At 37.2% G+C, this 21,509-nt stretch overlaps 1 long non-coding RNA gene across 1 annotated transcript in view; it reads right to left on the bottom strand.

The window, feature by feature from the left end:
* The window catches only part of LOC108535476 (uncharacterized), a 23,872-nt gene extending 4,946 nt beyond the window's left edge, over nt 1-18,926 (bottom strand). The window contains exons 1-2 of the long non-coding RNA XR_001887242.1: nt 18,729-18,926; nt 14,128-14,244 (exon numbers count right to left, since the gene is read on the bottom strand). This is a non-coding gene — a long non-coding RNA (uncharacterized LOC108535476). The remainder of the gene's footprint in view (nt 1-14,127; nt 14,245-18,728) is intronic.
* Nucleotides 18,927-21,509: the final 2,583 nt, after the last annotated feature.

Raw genomic sequence — 21,509 nt, 5'->3', positions numbered from 1 at the left:
GGGNGAAAGAAAATAGAAAGCGGAAGCTCATTAACCAACAAACCTCCTTACCTCCCACCATTAAATCTGCTCTTCAGAGATAACCAGTTAAGCATTTCATTACTAACTTCTAGACATCCTTACACATATAAATGACTCATTCTATAGCTACTGTTCAGTAACATGCTTTTCCCTTCACGCAATCATATGTTGTGGATACTGAGCCATGAACCACCAAATCCTTTTTAAAAAAATTAAAACACTTTATTTTTAAAAGAAATTTTAGATTCACAGCAAAATTGAGTGGAAAGTATGAAAGTTCTCATAATAGCCCCTGTGCTTTCCACGCTCCATTCCCAATTTTTCTCACAAGTGACATACCACACCTCACACCTCAGTGGTACATTTGCTACAATCAATGAACCTACATCGACACATCATTATCATCACCTAAAGTCCATAGTGTACGTTAACGTTCCCTTGGTGTTATACATTCTGTGTATTTGGACAAATGTATAATGACGTGAGTCTACCCCTGGTGTATCATTCAGGTAGTTTAACTGCCCTAAGAAGTCTCTGTGCTCTGCCTATTTACCCCGCCCTCCTCACTAATCTTTTTACTGTCTCTTTAGGTTTTTTTGCCTTTTCCAGAATGTCATATACTTGGTATCATACTATATGTAGCCTTTTCAGATTGGTTTCTCTCATTTAGTAATATGCATTTAAGGGTTAGCCATGTCTTTTTCTGGCTTAATAGCTAATTTCTTTTCACTGCTGAATAATATTCCACTGTCTGTATGTACCACGGTTTATTTATTAATTCACTTACTGAAGGACATCTTGGTTGTTTCTAAGTTTTGGCGATTAGAAACACAACTGCTATAAATATCAGTTTGCAGGTTTTTGTGTATAAATGTCTTAATTCATGTGGGTAAATACCAACAAGGATGATTGCTTACAGTAAGAGTATATTTAGTTTTTTGTTGTTGTTGTTTTGTTTTGTTTTTGTTTTTGTTTTGAGACAGTCTTGCTCTGTCGCCCAGGCTGGAGTGCAGTGGTGCAACCTCAGCTCACTGCAACCTCCAGCTCTCAGGTTCAAGCGGTTCTCCTGCCTCAGCCTCCTGAGTAACTGGGACTACAGGCACCTGCCACCATGCCTGGCTAATTTTTGTATTTTTAGTAGAGATGGGGTTTCACCATGTTGGCCAGGCTGGTCTCAAACTCCTGAGCTCAAGTGATCTGCCCTCCTTAGCCTCCCAAAATGCTGGGATTAAAGGTGTGAGTCACTATGTCCGGCCAAGAGCGTACAGTATATTTAGTTTTGTAAGAAACTGTCAAAACATCGTCCTAAGTGGCTTTTCCATTTTGTATTTCCACTTATTCCAATGAATAAATATGCTTGTTGTACCACATCTTCACCGCATTTGTTGTTGTCAATGTTTTGAATTTTGGCTATTCTAATAGGTCTGTAGAGATTGACAGGCAACATGTGTCATTGTTTGAATTTTCCATTCTCTAGAAATATCTTGCAACTTTGCTATAATCACTTATTTGAGGATTTTTGTGGGGTTTTTAGTCAATTATTTTGAATTTTCTACATAGATGATCATATCATTTGTGAAGAAAGACAATTTATTTCTTCCTTACCAGTCTGTATACTCCTTTATTCCTTTTTATGTCTTATTGCATTAGATAGGACTTCTAGAGCAATGTTGAAAAGCAGTGGTGAGAGGAGACATCTTTGCCCTCTTCCTTATTTGCGCAGGAAAGCTTCAAGTTTCTCACTATTAAGTATAATATTAGTTTCAGAGTTTTTGTAGATGGTCTTTATCAAGTTGTGAAAGTTTCCCATTATTCTCAGTTTGCAGAAAGGTGGTTTGTGTTTTTGTTTAAATAAGTGGGTGTTGGATTTTGTCAGTTTCTTTTACTGTATCTATTGATATGATTATGTAATTTTCCTTCTTTAGTCTGTTGATGTGGTAGATTACATTAAGTGATTTTCAAATGTTGAACCAGTCTTGCATAACTTGGGCAAATCCCATTAGGTCAGAGTTTATCATTTAAAAAAATTCATTGTTAGATTCCATTTGCAAATATTCTTGCAAATATTTTTGATTTTATGTTTATGAGAGATATTGGTATTTTCCTGTAATGTCTTTGTTGAGGTTTTTTTTTTTTTTTTTTTTTTTTGAGATGGAGTCTCGCTCTGTCGCCCGGGCTGGAGTGCAGTGGCCGGATCTCAGCTCACTGCAAGCTCCGCCTCCCGGGTTTACGCCATTCTCCTGCCTCAGCCTCCCGAGTAGCTGGGACTACAGGCGCCCGCCACCTCGCCCGGCTAGATTTTGTATTTTTTAGTAGAGACGGGGTTTCACTGTGTTAGCCAGGATGGTCTTGATCTCCTGACCTCGTGATCCACCCCTCTCAGCCTCCCAAAGTGCTGGGATTACAGGCTTGAGCCACCGCGCCCGGCCTGTTGAGTTTTGATATTAGGGTAATGTTGGCTTCATAGAATAAATTAGGAATTATTGCCTCAGCTGCTATCATTTGGAAGAGATTGTAGAGAATTGGTACAATTTCTTTCTTAAATGTTTGGTAGAATTCACCAGTGAATCCATATGGGCCTGGTGCTTTCTGTATTGCAAAAATTATTAATGATTGTTTCCATATTTTTAATGAATATAGACCTTTTCAGATCATCTATTTCTTTTGTGTGAGTTTTGACAAGTTGTGTCTTTCAATGATTTGGTCCATTTCGTCTAGGATATGAAATTTGTAGGCATAGGATTGTTCATAATATTACCTTATTATTCTTTTACTATCAATGAGATCTGTAGTGATGTCTTATTTTTAATTTCTGACATTAGTAGTTTGTGTCTTTTTTTCTTAGCCTGGCAAGTGGCTCATCAATTTTATTGATCTTTTCAAATAACTAGCTTTTGGCTTTGTTGCTTTTCTTTATTAATTTTCTATCTTAATTTCATTTATTTTTGCTTTATTTTTTATTATTTCTGTTCTTTTGCTTACTTCAGTTTTAACTTGCTCTTCTTTTCCTAGTTTCCTAAGGTTAAAGCTTATGTTGATGATTTTAGATTTTCTTCTTTTCTAATATATGCATTCAATGCTATAAATTTCCCTCTAAGGATTGCTTTCACTGCATCCCACAAATTTTGTAAGTTATATTTTCATTGTAATTTACTTTAAAATTTATATTTTCTCTTGAGATTCTTTCTTTGGCCCATGCTTTATTTAGAATTGTGTTGTTTAATTTTCAACTGTTTGGAGGTTTTCAAGTATGTTTCTGTTGTTAATTTTGAGTTGAATTCCACTGTTGTCTGAGAGCAGACACTGTATGATTTCTATTCTTTTAAGTTTGTTAAGGTATATTTTATGGCTCAGAATGTGTCTATCTTGGTAAATCTTGCATGTGAGCTTGAAAAGAATGCGTAATATGTTGTTGCTGGAGGAACTTCTAGAGATGTTAATTATATCCAGTTGATTGATGGTGCCATTGAGTTTAACTATGTCCTTGCTGATTTTCTGCCTGCTGGATCTGTTCATTTCTAATAGAGGGGTATTGAAGTCTCCAACTACAGTTGTGGATTCATCTACTTCTCCTTGCAGTTCTATCAGTTTTGCCTTACTTATTTTGACACTGTTAGGCTCATACACATTAAGGATTGTTATGTCTTCTTCATGTATTGATCCTTTTATTATTATTTAATACCCCTCTTTCTTCCTGCTCAGTTTCCTTGCTCTGAAGTCTGCGCTGTCTAAAATTAATATAGCTATTCCTATTCCTAATTTCTTTTGATTCGTGTTATCATGGTTTATCTTTCTTCATCCCTTTACTTTTAATCTATATGTGTCAGGTTTCTTGTAGACATCATATAGTTGGGTCTTATTTATTTGTTTGTTTGTTTGTTTTAATCCACTCTGACAATGTTTGTGTTTGTTATTATTGTTGTTTGTTTGTTTGAGACAGGTACACTGTGTCACCCTAGGCTGGAATACAGTGGTACAACCACAACCCACTGCCACCTGGAACTCCTGGGCTCAAACAATCCTCCTTCCTCAGTGTCCCAAGTAGCTGGGACTACAAGCATGTGCCACCATACCTGGCTAAGCTCTGTCTGTCTTCTAATTTGTGTATATAGAATATTACTGATGCTAAAAAGAGTTCCTGGTTTTTCAATTTGTTCAGCTTTTTACTTGTTGTTAGGACTGAATGGCAATTTCTAAGCTCCTTATGTGCTGAATCAGAAACTGGAAATCTCCACCTTACCCTTTTAAAAATACCTTCGCAGTGTCTCACTTTATGGCTGTGCTATTCTTTAACCAGTCCTCCGTTATCATGGGCACTTGTCACTTTTTTGGCCACCCAGTTTCCATTCCTTGCTCTTAATTTGTTAAATATAAAGCTAATATTTTATTCAATTTATTAAACATATCAATGTTAATCCAGAATATTGTGCTATTTATAATTGAAACACAGCAAGTCCTTCATTAAACTCTCTCTAAAACACTGCTCACAATGATGCAAAACTTCCCACTTTAAAAAAATTAAGATTTTTAATTGACACATAATAATTGTATAAATTTAGGGGGTACAGTGTAATATTAATATTTTGATATATGTATATAATATATAATGATCAAATCAGGATAATTAGCATATCCCTCACCTCAAACATTTATCACTTCTTTGTGTTGGGAACATTCAAAATACTTTCTTCTAGGTATTTGAAACTATATAATAAATTATTGTTAACTATAGTCACTCTGCAGTGCTATAGGACACTAAAACTTATTCCTCCTATCTAGCTGTAATTTTATATGCATTAATCAAGCTATCCCAGTGCCCCACCAAGCCTTCCCCCTTCTCAACCTCAGTAGCCACTATTCTACTCTCTAATTCTATGAGACCTATTCTTTTAGCTTCTACATACGAGTAAGAATAAGTGGTATTTATCTTTCTATGCCTGGCTTATTTCATTTAACATGATGTTCTTTTTTTTTCCTTTTGTATAATATGAGTTTTATTTCACAAGTGCTTCGATACACTGGATTTATTGATAATATTATTGTTACTATTGTTGTTACTAGCAATCGTGGCACAAATGTTGGAGGATATACTAAACCCAAAAGTTTACCTGAGTGTATTTTATTCAACATACTGAAAGACAAAATGTAAGGGGGGGAAGTGATAACGTTTAAAAAAATTACAATTTCTTTAAGTATTTTAATTAATTTTATTCATTTTACCATTTTTTAACATGATGTTCTTTAGGCTCATTTATGTTACCATGAATAACAGGATTTCATTCTTTTTATGACTGAATAGTATTCTAGTGTGTAGATATATCATTTTCTTTATCCATTCATCTGTTGATGGACATTTAGGTAGATTCCATATCCTGGCTATTGTGAATAGTGCTGCAATAAATGTGGCAGTGTAGATTTTTCTTTAGCATACTAATTTCCTTTCCTTTGGATTATATACCCAGTAGTGAGTTTGGGAATTCAATGTCTAGCTTTTTGAGGAACCTCTATACTGTTTTCCATAATGGCTGTACCAATTTACATTTTCACCAGTGGTGTATTAGGGTTCTCCTTCCTCTGCATCTTCACCAGCATTTGTTATTTTTTGTTATTTTGATAATAGCCATTCTAACTGGGGTGAGATGATATCTCATTGTGGTTTTGATTTGCATTTCCTTGATGACTAGTGATGTTGAGCATTTTTTCACATATTTTTTGGCCATTTAGATGTCTTCTTTTGAGAAATGTTTATTCAGATCTTTTACCCATTTTTAGTCAGGTTATTATTATTATTTACTATTGCTACTAAGTTGTCTTAGTTCTGTGTGTATTATGGATATTAATCCCTTGTCAGATGAATTGCTTGCAAATATTTTTCCCATTCTGCAGGTGTCTCTTTACTTAATAGATTGTTTCCTTTCCTGTGCAGAAACTTTTTAGTTTGACATAATCCCATTTGTCTATTTTTGCCTATTTGTTGTCGTATCTAGAAAATCTTTGCCCGGCCCGATGTCCTAAAAGCATTTCCCCCATATCTTCTTCTAGTAGTTTTATAGTTTTGAGTCTTACATTTAAGTCTTTAAATCCATTCGAGTTGATTTTTGTATGTAGTGAGAGGTAAGGGTCTAGTTTCATTCTTCTGCATATGGATATCCAGCTTTCCAAGAACCGTTTATTGAAGAGCCTGTTCTTTCCCTAGTGTACGTTCTTGGTGTCTTTGTCAAAAATCAGTTGGCTATAAACATGTGAATTTATTTCTAGGGTCTCTATTCTGCTCCATTGGTATATGTGTCTATTTTTATGCAAGTACCATGTTGTTTTTGTTACTATACCTTTGTAGCATACACTGGAGTTCAACAGTGTGATGCCTCCAGCTTTGTCCTTTTTGTTCAGGATTTCTTTGGTTATTCAGATTCATTTTTGGTTCCATACAAATTTTAGGATTGTTTTTCCTGTTTATGTGGAAAATGGCAGTGTTACTTTGGTAGGTATTATGTTAAATCTGTAGATTGCTTTGGGTAGAATCATCATTTTAACAATATTAATTCTTCCAATCCATGAACAGGAGATGGCTTTTCATTTTTTTGCATCCTCTTCAATTTCTTTCATCAACATTTTACAGTTTTCCTGTAGATATCATTCACCTTTTTGGTTAAATTTACTCCTAAGTATTTTATTTTGTTTTGTAGTGGCTGTAAATAAGATTGCTTTATTGATTTTTTTTAGTTGGTTTGTCATTGGTGTATAAATACTACTGATTTTTTTTTTTTTTGAGACAGAGTCTTACTCTGTCACCCAGTCTGGAGTGCAGTGGCACAATCTCGGCTCACTGCAACCTCTGCTTCTTAAGTTCAAGCAATTCTCCTGTCTCAGCCTCCTGAGTAGCCGAGACTATAGGCGCCTGCCCCCACATCCAGCTAATTTTTGTATTTTTAGTAAGAGACAGGGTTTCACTTTGTTGGTCAGGTTGGTCTCGAACTCCTGACCTCAGGTGATCCACCTGCCTTGGCCTCCCAAAGTGCTGGGATTACAGGCATGAGCCACCACGCCCAGCCTAGAAATACTACTGATTTTTATATGTTGATTTTGTATCCTATAAATTTACTGAATTTGTTGATCAGTTCTAAGGGTTCTTTAGTAAAGTCTTTAGGTTTTCTGATATATAAGATTATATTATCTGCAAAAAAAGACAATTTGACTTCCTCTTTTCCAAATGGATGGCCTTTATTTTTTTTTCTCTTGCTTCATTGTTCTGACTTCGGTTTCTAGTACTATGTTGAATAAGAGTGGTGAAAGTGGCTATCTTCGTCTTGTTCCACTTCTCAGAGGAAAAGTTTTCAACTGCAGTCTGATGTTGGGTGTGAGATTGTCATTTGTGGTCTTCATTGTGTTGAGGTACATTTCTTTTATATCTAAGTTGTTCTAAACTTTCATCAAATGACATAGTTTTGATATTTGTTGCCTTCAGATCTCATGTTGAAATTTGATCCCCAGTGTTGGAGATGGGGCCCAGTGGAAGGTCTTTGGGTCATGAGGGCAGATCTCTCCTGAATGGCTTAATGTCCTCCTGTAGTAATAAGTGAGTTCTTGCTGCTAATTCACATGAGAGTTGGTAATGTTTAAAAGAAGGTGGCATGCCTCCCTTCACTCTTTCTTTTTCTTTCCTCACACCTTGTGATGCCAGCCCCACTTCCCCTTCTGCTGTGAGTGAAAGCTCTCTAAGACCTTCACTGGAAGAAGATGCTGGTGCCATGCTTCTTGTATAGCCTGTGAAACCGTGCACCAAATAAGCCTCTTTTCTTTATAAATTACCCAGCCTCAGTTGTTCCTTTATAGCAATGTAAATGGACTAAGACAGAAGAGATATTGAATTTTATCAAATGATTTTCCTGTGTCTATTGAGATGATAATATGGTTTTTGCCTTTCATTCTGTTGATGGAATGTATCATGTTTTGGATATGTTACATCATCTTTGCATCCCTGGTTTAAATCCCACTTGATCGTGGTGTATAATCTTTTTGATGTTCTATTGGATTTGGTTTTCTAGTGTATTGTTGAGTATTTTTAAAAACATGTTCATCAGGCATATTGGTCTGTAGTTCTCTTTTGTGTGTGTGTGTGTGTGTGTGTGTGTATCCTTATCTGGTTTTGGTATCAGGGTAATACTGTCCTTGTAAAGTGGAGTTTGGAAAAATTCCCTTTACTTTGATTTTTTAAAACAGTTTAAGAATAGGTGTTAGTTATTCTTTAAAAGACTGGATAGAATTTGGCAGTAAAGCCATATGATCTTGGGCTTTTCTTTGTTGAGAGACTTTATTACTGATTAAATCTTATTACTGGTATTAGTCTCTTCAAATTTTTTATTTCTTCCTGGTTCAATCTTGGTAGGTTGTGTGTATCTAGGAATTTATTCATTTCCTCTAGGTTTTCTGATTTGTTTGCATATAGTTGTTCATAAGAGTCTCTGATGTTCTTTTATATTTCTGTGGCATCGATTATAATATTTCCTTTTTCATTTTTTATTTCATTTATTTGAATCATCTCTTTTTCTTAGTCTAGGTAATCATTCATTTTGTTTATCTTTTCAAAAAACCCTGCTTTTTTAGTCTCAGTTTTGCTTATTTCTCCTCTAATCCTTATTTTTCTTCTGCTAATTTTGCAAAGATTTGGTTTGTTTTTGCTCTTCTAGTTCTTTTAGGTGTATCGCTAGATTGTTTATTTGAAATCCTTTTACTTTTTTGATGTGGGTGTTCGTTTTTACAAACATTCTTCTTAGTACTGCTTTTGTTGTATTCTACAGGTTTTGTTATGTTGTGTTTCTAATTTCATTTGTTTCAAGAAATTTTCCATTTCCTTCTTTCTTTCTTCATTGACCCATTGATCACTCAAGAGCATATTGTTTAATTTCCATTTATTTTCTAGTTTCCAAAGTTTCTATTTTTACAGATTTCTGGTTTTATTCTTTTGTGATCAGAAAAGATACTGATATCATTTTGATTTTTAAAAGTTTGCGAGACTTGTTTTGTGGCCTAAAATATGGTCTATCCTGAAGAATGTTCCAGGTGTTAATGAGAAGAATACATATTCTGCAGCTTTGGATGAAATGTTTTGTAAATGTCTGATACATCCGTTTGGTCTATAGCCCAATTAAAATCTGATATTTCTTTGTTGAATTTTGTTTAGTTGATCTGTACAATACTGAAAGTGGAGTATTGAAGTCTCCAACTCTTATTGTATTGAAATAATCGCTCCTTTAAAATCTAATATTTGCCTTATATACCAAGGTGTTCTGGTGTTAGATGCACATATATTTACAATTATTATGTCCTCTTGCTGAATTGATCCATTTATCACTATATAAAAATCGTCTTTGTCTCTTTCTATAATTTTTGACTTGAAGCCTATTGTATTTGACATAAAGATAGTTACTCCTGTTTGCCTTTGGTTTCTGTTTGTATGGAATATCTTTTGCCACACTTTCATTTTTGTTCTATATATGTCTTTACAGGTGTTGTGAGTTTCCTGTAGGCAGCATATAGTTAGGTCATGTTTCTTTAATCATGCAGCAAATTTTTATATTTTAATTGGGGAATTTAATCTGTTTATATTCAAGGTTATTATTGATAGGTAAAGAGTTACTCTTGTCATTTCGTTAGTTATTTTTTGATTGGGTTGTATATTCTGTGTTTCTTCCTTATTTATTTATTTTTGAGACAGAGTTTTGCTCTTGTTGCCCAGGCTGGAGTGCAATGGAGCAATCTTGGCTCACAGCAATCTCCGCCTCCCGGGTTCAAGTCATTCTCCTGCCTCAGCCTCCGAAGTAGCTGGGATTACAGGTATGAGCCACCATGCCTGGCTAATTTTTTTTTTTTTTTTTTAGTAGAGACTGGGTTTCTCCATGTTGGTCAGACTGGTGTTGAACTCCAGACCTCAGGTGATCCACCCACCTCGGCCTCCCAAAGTGCTGGGATTACAGGTGTGTGAGCCACCGCTCCTGGCCTCTTCCTCTTTTATCATTTATTTTCACGATTTGGTGTTTTTCCATAGTGATGAGGTTTGCTTTCTTTCTTATTCTTGTTTTTATCTCTTTTCTACTAGTGAGTTTTATACTTTCATGTGTTTTATCTTAATGGTATAGATTCTTTTGCTCCCAAATGTAGGACTTTTCAAAGCATTTTTTGTAGAGCTGGTCTAGTGATGAATTTTATCAGTTTTTGCTTATCTGGGAAAGGCTTTATTTTTCCCTCTTTTCTTGGGGATAGCTTTGCTGTGTGTAGCATTCTCAGTAGACATTTTTTTTCTTTCAGTGATTTGAATATATTGTCCCATTTTCTCCTGGACTGTAACGTTTCTGCTGGGAAATCTGCTTTTAGTAATTGGGATTCCTTTACATGTGACTCAATGCTTTTCTCTTGTTGTTAGAATTCTCTCTCTGTCTGGACTTTTACAAGTTTGACTATAACGTGCCTCAAAGAGGCCACTTTTGGGCTGAATCTATTTTGGGAGTTTTGAGCTTCCTAAATGTAGATGTCCATGTTTCTCCCATGACTCAGGAAGTTTTCTTTTCTTTTCCTTTCCTTTCCTTTCCTTTCCTTTCCTTTCCTTTCCTTTCCTTTCCTTTCCTTTCCTTTTCCTTCCTTCCTTCCTTCCTTCCTTCCTTCCTTCCTTCCTTCTTTCTTCTTTTGATGGAGTGTCACTCTGTTGCCCAGGTTGAAGTGTACTGGTAGAATCTCAGCTCACTGCAACCTTCACCTCCTGCCTCAGCCTCCCAGGTAGTTCAGACTGAAAGCATGCACCAACCCACCTGGCTAATTTTTGCATTTTTAGTAAAGACAGGGTTTCATCATGTTGGCCAGGCTGGTCTCGAACTCCTGACCTCAGGAAATTCACCTGCCTCAGCCTCCCAAAGTGCTGGGATTACAGGCATGATCCACCATGCCTGGCCAGCTATAATTTTCTTAAATAGGCTTTCTATACTTTTCCTATATCTTCTTCTGAAACTTTCATAATGCAAAAATTTATTTGCTTAGTGATGTCCCATAAATCCTATAGGCCTTCTTCACTCTTTTTTATTCTTTTTTCTTTTTATATGACTGGGTTATTTCAAAAGATCTGTCTTCAGATGAAGTTCATACATTCTTCTTCTTGATCTAGTCTGTGGTTGAAGCTCTCAATCACATTTTTATTTCATTCATTCAATTATTCATTTCCAAGATTTTTGTTTGGTTTCTTTTATGATATATACCACCTTATCCAGTTTGTCATTCAGATTCTGATTTTTTTAATTTTGTTCAATTGTCTAGGTATTTTTTTGTAGCTTATTGAGTGTCCTTAAGATCATTATTTTGAATTCCTTTTAGGCATTTTACAGATTTTCTTTTCTTTGTGGTTTGTTACTGGGGAATTACTGTTTTCCTTTGGAGGGGTCATGTTTCCTTGCTCTTTAATGATTCCTGTGTCCTTACATTGATATCCACGCATGCAGTGGAACGATTCCCTCTTCCAACTTTATGGAGTAGTTTAAGTAGCTACATTTACATGAAAGTATTTTCCATATGGGTTCTGTAGTATTGGTTGGATAGGGTGCTTTAGCTTTGGTCCTGGGTAGGCAAATTAGTATAGTCTCCATGTGATTTATTTGGCTGCAATCAATGTCAGTAGTGTCTGTGAGTGCCTCAGTGGCCTACACTAAGGGTGTTTGTGGAGGCAGTTTTGTGGCTTTTTTGGGTCTACAGGCTGCCTGGCAGGCCAGCTCTCAGGTCCTGAGGTTGTGCAGGCAAGGTGTAATGGCTCCACCAATTGCAGGGGTGGCTTTGCTGGTAGCAGCAGGCACCAGGCAGGTCAGTCCTTAGGCCCTCAGGAGAGTCTGCAGAGCATGGTAGCTCTGCTGGAATTTCTTGGTTTTGATCAGCACCTTAGTTTTCTTGCATTTACTCTTGGTGGGACATTAAATTCAATGTCTGCCTCTCACTCAGGTAATCAAAGAGGACAATCCTTCTTCTCCCTGCCCTAGACACAGTCAGAGAGTTCAATCAGATGTTTTTGGCTGGGACTTTGAAATTAAATGAGAGGCCCAAAGAAAAACACTGGAAAGTGTCAGAAAGTCTCTCATTCCAGGTAGGCATGTCCTGATTAAACCAGTCTTACTACCGGTTATTGGCTGTGGTTTTTGCTTCCCTGGCCCTCAGAACTAGCTCAGTTTTCAAACTGGTGCTTCAGATATCTGTTAATCTTACCTGTTGATCTGTAAGTATTTGAGAACCTCTAATTAAGTTGTCCAGATTTGATTTTTGTTGTTTCTACCCAGGAACCCTAACTTGTGCTCTCACCCTTTCAGGTCATGCCACGCACACAAATTTGTATGAAAATTTTGTATTTATAGAACAGATAAACCAAGGACAGACTCTTGCTGAATAAGACCTCCGGTAGTTGTCCTGAGAGGTGAAATGACCAGTCTCAGCACACCTGCACCCCATTCTCCGCCCACCAAAGGACAAAGCACATCAGGTGGAAGCTCTGCCCTCATTTATAAAGCTATTGATGTACATTTAGATTGTTTCCAATTTTGCACTATAAGAAACTATGCTATAATAGGTATCCTGCAATGTTTCTTTTCATCCTAAATTAACTTACTGAATTCAAATTTTCTCCAAAGTTTGGTCCACAGTAAATTTTTAGAAAGCATTTATTATAAATCATAATGGTGTCTGTACTTTCCCTCTGTCTCACAAAGAATATTTCTACTAGCTCTAGGCAAATGACCTCTTTAGGTACCCTATTGGATGATGCCACTTGCTTTGTTCTCCTCTGTGAAAAGGGGTAGACTTCATCACACAGAAGACTCAAGTTGCAAGACTGTTTTGGGTTAAAAACAAAAATTCTGCATTTTATCTACAACTTGTGTATATCTTTCAGATTGTGGCAGACTGTTAAGTCTTGTCACAGTTGTGAAGTCTTTATAGAACTGTAGCAGAGAAGTAATGCAACAACCAATGTGTTTCAAGGACTTACTATGTGTGACACAATTGTAGGTGCTGCACCTGTAAAGATTCATTTGATCCTCACATCCGCCCTATAAGGAAGATCCTATTATCAGTTCCAATTGACAGATCAATAAACTGAGACAAGATAAATTAAACCTTTCTCAGTGTTACTTGGATAGTAAGTGGTGGAGTTAGAAATTAAATCCAGAACCATATTGTTCCACAGGCCTCAGGAACAAGTACATTAAAACAGATACCTTTACTTTTAGGCATTTTAGGAAATATACTGATTTTATATCTCTCAGACATCCAGATTGATATCTGTTTGTTTTGATTTTTTAAAAAATAAAATGTAATGGTTGTCGTAAAATAGAACAATTTTATCATTTTAAAATTGAGGAAAATCAAAGGTAATTATTAATAGGAAAAGAAATATGTCATAGTAATTCCATTGTTTCCTATTGTTCCAAACCACCCTTAACATTTTGATGAAATTCTCTTTTGTATGTATATTAGACTTATTAAGATTTGTTTTATAGAGAGAAGACATACTGTACTAATAGGTTTTGTTTGTTTGTTTTAGAGACAGGGACTTGCTCTTTTGCCCAGAGTGCAGATTGATCATGGCTCACTGTAACCTTAAGCTTCCTGGGCACAAGAGATCCTCCTGCCTCTCAGCCTCCCAAATAGGTGGGACTATAGGTGTGAGCCATCATGCCTGGCTGTTTTTTTTTTTTTAAGAAATGGAGTCTTTATGTTACCCAGGCTGGTCTTGGACTCCTGACCTCAAATGATTCTTTCACCTCGGCCTCCCAAAATGCTGGAACTGCAGACATGAACCACTGTGTCTGGCCCTGTACATATAGTTTTATATAGTTTTACTACGTAAAATTTTATTATGAACATTTTACACATTGTTAAATAATATTCCAAGCTTGATTTTTAATGGTTATATAATATCCCATGAACTTGAATGTACTATCATTTAGTTAATTACTTTCTTTTTGTTGGCATTTAGGTCAGTATGGATTTTTTGCAGAAATAGCTATTACTGTGATGAATAGTCTTGTGGTTTCAATCCTGATTTTCTGGGACTTTTATCAACTCTAAGAAAATCCTGAGTACCTTGCGATCATGCCAAGTCATGCAATGCTGATGCCAAACTCTGTAGATGGGTATGCATAGTCTGTCAGGCCCATTCCCCTCACTCTCAGATGCCATTAGAAGCCGTGAGAAAATGAACTGAAAGACAGATCAAATAGATGTTCACACTTAAACTCTAGATGTGGTCTCTGATACATTTTTATTATTACCCTTCTTCAACACAATTGGCTAGGTTAAAGGCGGGTCCAGGGGCCAAGCAGATCATATGTGAATTCAAATAAATACATCAAGTTTAAAGTGTATTTTGTAATAATTTATGATCAGTCATTTGAAGTTTCCAAGAAATGTGTCAGAGAGTTTTTAAGAAGTCATTATTATTATTTTCCAGTTTAAAGAACTCAAAGGCCCCCATTTTTTTTTTTAATTGCTGCTGAACAAATTAGCCAAAATCCTTTTCTGTGATTAAAAACTGTATCAATTTCCAGGCTAATCAGCATATCTTACTCTACGTGGTTCACAGTTGACCAGAACATTCACTGCAGCCCATTTCACCCATTCTGGGTCAGAAATTATCTTCTTCCCTCATAGCAGTTTTCTGCAAAGGAACATGGAGAACAATCCTCTCCATTTTCATACACTGTTTCTTTTTACTGATACATTTGTAATCCAAGTTTCCTTTTTTTATTTATTATTATCTTTTTTAATCCAAGTTTCTTAAACCAGTATTTCCTAAAGCATGCTCATGGGATAATTTTTTTTTTTTTTTTTTTTTTTGAGACCCCAAGTGATCCACCCACCTTTACCTCCAAAAGTGCTGGGATTACAGGTGTGAGCCACTGCTCCCAGCCAGGAAAATTTTTTTTAAGTGAAGTTCCAAAGAACTGGTGGTGGTGTAGTGGTAAGCACATGCATGGGCTCTGGAGCCAGCCTTCCCTGGCCTGCACAGAGGCTTCACCTCTCACAGCTTCTATGTCCACATCTGTAAAGTGGGGATAAGTGTACCTAACTTATAGCATTGCTGTGAGGACTAAAGGAGGTAGTAAACATATCAACAGTGGTTAACACGGTGACTGGCATGTTGTATGTGCCAAGTAAGTATTATCTATTATTAAAACATAATAATTACTACTGCAAATCAGTTTGGGAAATTCTGGGTTGAAGCCTGCTTGCTTGTTTGTACATTGCAAGACTTCTCAGAACCTACAATGGGTAATATGTTTTTTTGAATTTCTGGAAGGGTTTCCCAAGCTTATTTGATAAGTAAACTCTTTTAAAGAGGATTTTCCAGGAGGAATGTCCCAGAAAAGCTTTCTGGAAACACAGCCCCAAACTAAAAAACTGATGTCAGTCAACACTCTTTTTACTTCTGTATCCAAGTTGCTAAGTTTCAACTCAATAATTTAAGATTACCATTAAAGTGCTGTTACTAAACTCAACCTGTTCTATGCTGCTTTTGTTGCAGCTCACATCTTCCTGTAAACACATGATGACGAAGAGAAAATAATCACTCTCAAGTGAGCCCACACAGACAGCTGTATGCCCACACATGCACATACACAAACACAATGTTATGGGTAGGCCCATCTGAATGGGGCTAGTGTCAGTAAGAGGAGACAAAGTTTGTTGTTATTTCTGAGACAGGGTCTCACTTTGTTGCCCAGACTGGAGTGCAGTGGCATGATCATAGCTCACTGCAGCCTCTACCTCTCAGGCTCAAGAAATCCTCCTGCCTCAGCCTCCTGGTAGCTGGGAGTACAAGCACGCACCACCACACCCTGCTAATTTTTAGAAACATTTTTGTAAAGGTGGGGTCCCACTATGTTGCCTAGGGTGGTCTCAAACTTCTGAGCTCAAGCAATCCTCCCATGCCAGCCTACCAAAGTGTTAGAATTATAGGCATGAGCTAGTGCACCCAGCCAAAGTTTTTTAATTCACTTTAATTTATATCACATCTGGAAAAATATCTGTGTTTACTAACAAATATAAGCCCCTAATAAATATTTTACTGGGAGGGATCAGAATCTCCCAACTATTAGGCATATACTGCCTCTGTGATTTTGGTAAATATACAGAATCCCAAAACCACTAACTTCTATTTTTAAAACTTTAAGTATAATTTTCATGTTGCAAAGTTCATCTATTTCAAGTATACCATTCAAAGACGTTTAGTAAATTTACTGAGTTTTACAGCCCTCAGCATAATCCAGCTTTAGAACATTTCCATCACCCCAGGAAGGATCTCTCATATCCATTTACATACCTGTGTAACCTACATTATTACCCCCACACTGTCATCCTGGGCAACCATTAATAGACTTCCTGTCTCTATAGATTTGCCTTTTCTGGACATTTTTAAAAAATCTTATTATTATTTGTTAGAGACAAGGGTCTCACCACATTACTCAGGTTGTTCTCAAACTCCTGGCCTCAAGTGATCCTCTCACCTCAGCCTCCCAAAGTGCTGGGATTATTTCATATAGATGGAATCATATAATAGGTAATGTTTTGTTTCTGACTTTTTTCAATGAAAATATTTTTGAGGTTCATCCACGCTGTGGTATGTATCAATAGCTTGCTGACTTTTGCTCCTATTAAATAGTACTCTATTGTGTGGCTATACCATATTTTGTTTATCCACCCATCAGTTAATGGACTGTTTTTACTTGGGTTATTATGAATAATACTGCTTTGAATATTTGCAAGCAAGTCTTTGTGTGTATATATCATTCTTTCATGAATAAAGGTATCTTCCTTGCCTTCATTATCATTTCTTTGTATTTGGTAAGATGGAAATGGATCTATTTTGACCAGATTTCTTTGTTCATCATATACTTACCAAGTCAAATAAGAAGTCATTGAGACCCCTATACCTAAGAGCAAAATTGCTGCATCTCAATGACTTCTTATTTGATTTGGTAAGTATATGATGAACAAAGAAATCTGGTCAAAATAGGTCCATTTCCATCTTACCAAACATAAAGAAATGATAATGAGGGCAAGGAAGATACCTTTATTGACGAAAGAAGGATGATTTCTTAGGAACTTTATTTTGCTGCATGTTATTTGTTATTTGTTGTAAATCTCTTATTCATAAAGTGACTATTCAAAGCTGCTCTTTGAAGGATGTTGTAAGTAGATATGGTGGCTGTTACTCAGCATTCATGTCAAATTCCTATTCTTGCATCTTTATACACCACACAGGTTAGAAAACAGAAACTCTGTTCCTGAGAGGCAACCTTGGGAGGTTAGAAACCTTGAGAACTGGGTTCCTGCTTGTGAATTAGGTGTTTCTGGTTAGGTCCTGAGACTTGGAAAGTGGAAGGTGGCAGAACTTTATTCTGGTTGCTTGTCTATTACTCCTGATGGGTACGGTACACGTTGTGTTTTTCTGGAGTATTCCAGTACCCAGGGTGTAGTTTTATGAATATTAAAGAGCATTGTTGCAGTAACAGTGGTTTCCCAAGCCTCAGATCACAGTTACAGTGGCATGATTTTGTGGTCAGCAGATCTATCCAGTTCCATTTTCAGGAATGTGGGAGGTGGTCTCACATAGTGGGCTAGTTTGGAGGTGCCCTTCAGGGAGTTATTCCTGGAGATCAATGTAGAACCAGACTGCCTAAGAATCTTTAAGGGCCTAATCCCATATTAAATTCCTTCTGCTTAACACACCTAACATAGCTTCAGTTTCCAGTAACTGAACGCTGCTAATTTCAAAGCCTAAAAAGTATTACCGGATAACACAAAATAGCCAGGGGATCTTGGGTTCAATCCCCCAGTAACAATTCTTCACTAAAACAAGAATTCAGAACAAGTGATTTATTAAGGAAGCTCTTCCAGGAAACACGGGCAAGGGAATAGGAGACTCAGAAAGGGTAGGGGAAGATGCCAAGCAAGGATGGGATCTTCGTTAAGCCTTACAGAGAGCAGCTTTTGCTCAATCCCACATGGGAAGTGATGTTAAGTGTTGCTAAGTGATGCCTCAGAGCAGTTCTAATGCAGAGCAAGAGAGCTGGGTCTCCTACTGTTATATCTGTTAGTCATTGGTTAAGAGCTGACCTGGGGTAGGAGTTTTCAGGAACTTCAGCTCACTGGGTTTATAGGCAATATGGCTCCAGTTGCAAATGTTAGTCCTTTGAAGAAAAACTGTAGGCACTGGAGGTTTGAAGTGACCATACTCAAAGACATGAAGGGTGCAAAAAAAATGGTAAGAAGGGAACTGAGGGGATTTGGGCAATGCTCAGAGCTACAATGGACTTGTTCCATACTGGGATTAAGATACTGGAACAGTGGCAATCCTCTGACATAATCAGATCTCTTTTCTCTTGATGCAACTTGAGGGTTAATCATAAAAACAAAATGGAGGCCACAATATTAGCCATAAGCAAGAGGTTTGACTCGAACTTCACTTTTTAATCAATTAATGTTAAACAGACAATGGATGTTTGTCTGTTTTCTACTGTGGTCTCAACCATCATTAATACTTATTGGGCATCTGTTTTAATCAGGCACTGTTAGGTGCTAGGGATATGAAGAGATATAGAACCCAAACTCATTGGCAGGGCCCAAAAGATTGCCAGGCATCAGCCCTGCTTATTCTCCCAGTTTCCCATTTCCCTACTTACATTTAGTGTTCCTTACAGAACTTTTTGCAAGCAATTTGAATACACTGTTCTGTTTCCCAACTCCACGTCTTCTCACATGTCATTTCTTCAGTTTGAATGCCCTTCTTGTCTATTTGGCAGTTCCCTTCCCATTCATCATAATCCAAGTTATGGCAGATACTGTGGATGGATAACTCAACAATAGTTCCCAGCTCCTCCTCTGTTCATTTCCACTGAGACAGAGACAGAGACAGAGAGAGAGAGAGAGAGAGAGAGAGAAACCAAGACCCTTTTGCAGCCTTTTTTGCTGTCATGATTGACCAGGTACTTATTCTAGCCAGTATAACAAGGAGAATATCTACTTGGGTCTTTGGGGAAAGTTTCTGCTTTCTTTTTTCTTTTTTTTTTTTTGAGACGAAGTTTCGCTCTTTTTGCCCAGGCTGGAGTGCAATGGTGCAATCTCAGCTCACCACAACCTCTGCCTCCCAGATTCAAGCAATTCTCCTGCCTCAGCCTCCTGAGTAGCTGGGATTACAGGCATGTGCCACCATGCCCGGCTAATTTTGTACTTTTAGTAGGGACAGCATTTCTCCTTGTTGGTCAGGCTGGCCTCAAACTCCCGACCTCAGGTGATCTGCCTGCCTCAGCCTCTCAAAGTGCTGGGATTACAGGCGTGAGCCACCGAGCCCGGCCAAGTTTCTGCTTTCTAATAAAAGACACAGCTACAAGAGGAGAGCTGTTGGTGTTGCCCTTTCCTCCTTCTTCCTGAATTAAACATAAATGGATCCAGTGCAGGAACTATTCAAGTGAGCTTGTATCATGATAAAGCAAGCATGAAGGAAGGCAATACAGCCAGATGGAAAGAGCCAGAGATCATGATGTGATCAGGAGCTCCTGAGCCAGAACAAGTAACTACCCATCTCTGAGTTTCTTGTTATAAGAAAAAATTAGACTCTGTTTGTTCAACCCAGGGGCTGGAAAATTCTGGCCATGAATCCGGCTGCTTGTTTTTTCTGTTGTTGTAGCCAAAGCATTCTTTATTTTTCATTTTTAACTTTTGTGGGTATATAGTAGGTGTAGATATTTATTGGTTACAAGAGATACTTTGATACAGGCATGCTATGCATAATAATCTCATCAGGGTAAATGGGGTATCCATCACCTCAATCATTTATCCTTTGTTACAAACAATCCAATTATACCCTTTTAGTTATTTTTAAATGTACAATTAAGTTTTTTTTTTTACTATAGTCACCTCATTGTGCTAGAAAATACTAAGTTGTATTTATTCTTTCTAACTATTTTTTGTACCCATTAACCATCCTCACTTTTTCTCCTTCCCCCAACTCCTGCCCCACTGTCCTTCCCAGCATCTGGCAACCATTCTTCTATTCTGGATCTCCAGGAGCTCAGTTATTTTAATTTTTAGCTCTCACAAATAATTGAGAACATGTGAAGTTTGTCTTTCTGTGCCTGGCTTATTTAACTTAACATAATGACCTCCACTTCCATCCATGTAATTGCAAATGACAGGATCTCATTCTTCTTTATGGCTGAATAGTACTTCATTGTGTATACGTACAACATTTCCTTTATCCATTCATCTGCTGATGGACATTTCAGTTGTTCCCAAATCTTGGCTATTGTGAACAGTGCTGCAATAAACATGGAAGTGCAGATATCTCTTCAATATACTGATTTCCTTTCTTTTGGGTATACACCCAGGAGTGGAATTACCAGATAGTATGCTAGGTCTTTTTTAGTTTTTGAGGAACCTCCAAGCTGTTCTCCAGAGTGGTTGTACTAATTTACATTACCACCAACAGTTTATGAGGGTTCCCTTTTCTCCACGTGCTCGCCAACATTTGTTTTTGCCTACTTTTGGATGAAAGCCATTCTAACTGGGGTGAGATGGTTTCTCACTGTAATTTTGATTTGCATTTCTCTGATGATCATTGATGTTGAGACATCATTGATAATCTATTTGCCACTTGTATGTCTTCTTTTGACAAATGTCTATTTAGATTTTTTGCCTATTTTAAAATCAGATTATTCGAATTTTTCCTGTAGAGTTGTTGGAGCTCCTTATCTATTCTGGTTATTAATCCCTTGCCAAATGGGTAGTTTGCAAATATTTTCTCCCATTCTGTGGATTGTCTCTTCACTTCGTTGATTGTTTCCTTTGCTGTGCGGAAGCTTTTTAACTTGATGTGATTCAATTTGTCCATTTTTACTTCGGTTGCCTGTGCTTGTGGGGGTATTCCTCAAGAAATCTTGGCCCACTCCACTGTCTTGGAGAGTTTCCCCAATGTTTTCTTAATAGTTTCATAATTGGAGGTCTTAGATTTAAGTCTTTAATTCATTTTTTTTTTTTTTTTTTTTTTTTTGAGGCGGAGTCTCGCTCTGTCGTCCGGGCTGGAGTGCAGTGGCCTGATCTCAGCTCACTGCAAGCTCCGCCTCCCGGGTTTACGCCATTCTCCTGCCTCAGCCTCCCGAGTAGCTGGGACTACAGGCACCCGCCACCTCGCCCGGCTAGTTTTGTATTTTAGTAGAGACAGGGTTTCACTGTGTTAGCCAGGATGGTCTCAATCTCCTGACCTCGTGATCCGCCCGTCTCGGCCTCCCAAAGTGCTGGGATTACAGGCTTGAGCCACCGCGCCCGGCAATTCATTTTTATTTGATATGGCAAGAGATGAAGTCTAGTTTCATTATTTTGCATATGAATATCCTGTTTTTACAGCACCATTTATTGAAGAGACTGTCCTTACTTCTTTTTTTTTTTTTTTTGAAATAGAGTCTTTC

The sequence above is a fragment of the Rhinopithecus bieti genome, unplaced genomic scaffold (genome assembly GCF_001698545.2).
Source record: "Rhinopithecus bieti isolate Rb0 unplaced genomic scaffold, ASM169854v2 scaffold_12478, whole genome shotgun sequence".
Classification (NCBI taxonomy): Eukaryota; Metazoa; Chordata; class Mammalia; order Primates; family Cercopithecidae; genus Rhinopithecus; species Rhinopithecus bieti.
The sequence above is the reverse complement of the archived record's forward strand: the minus strand, read 5'-3'. Positions and strand labels throughout refer to the sequence as shown.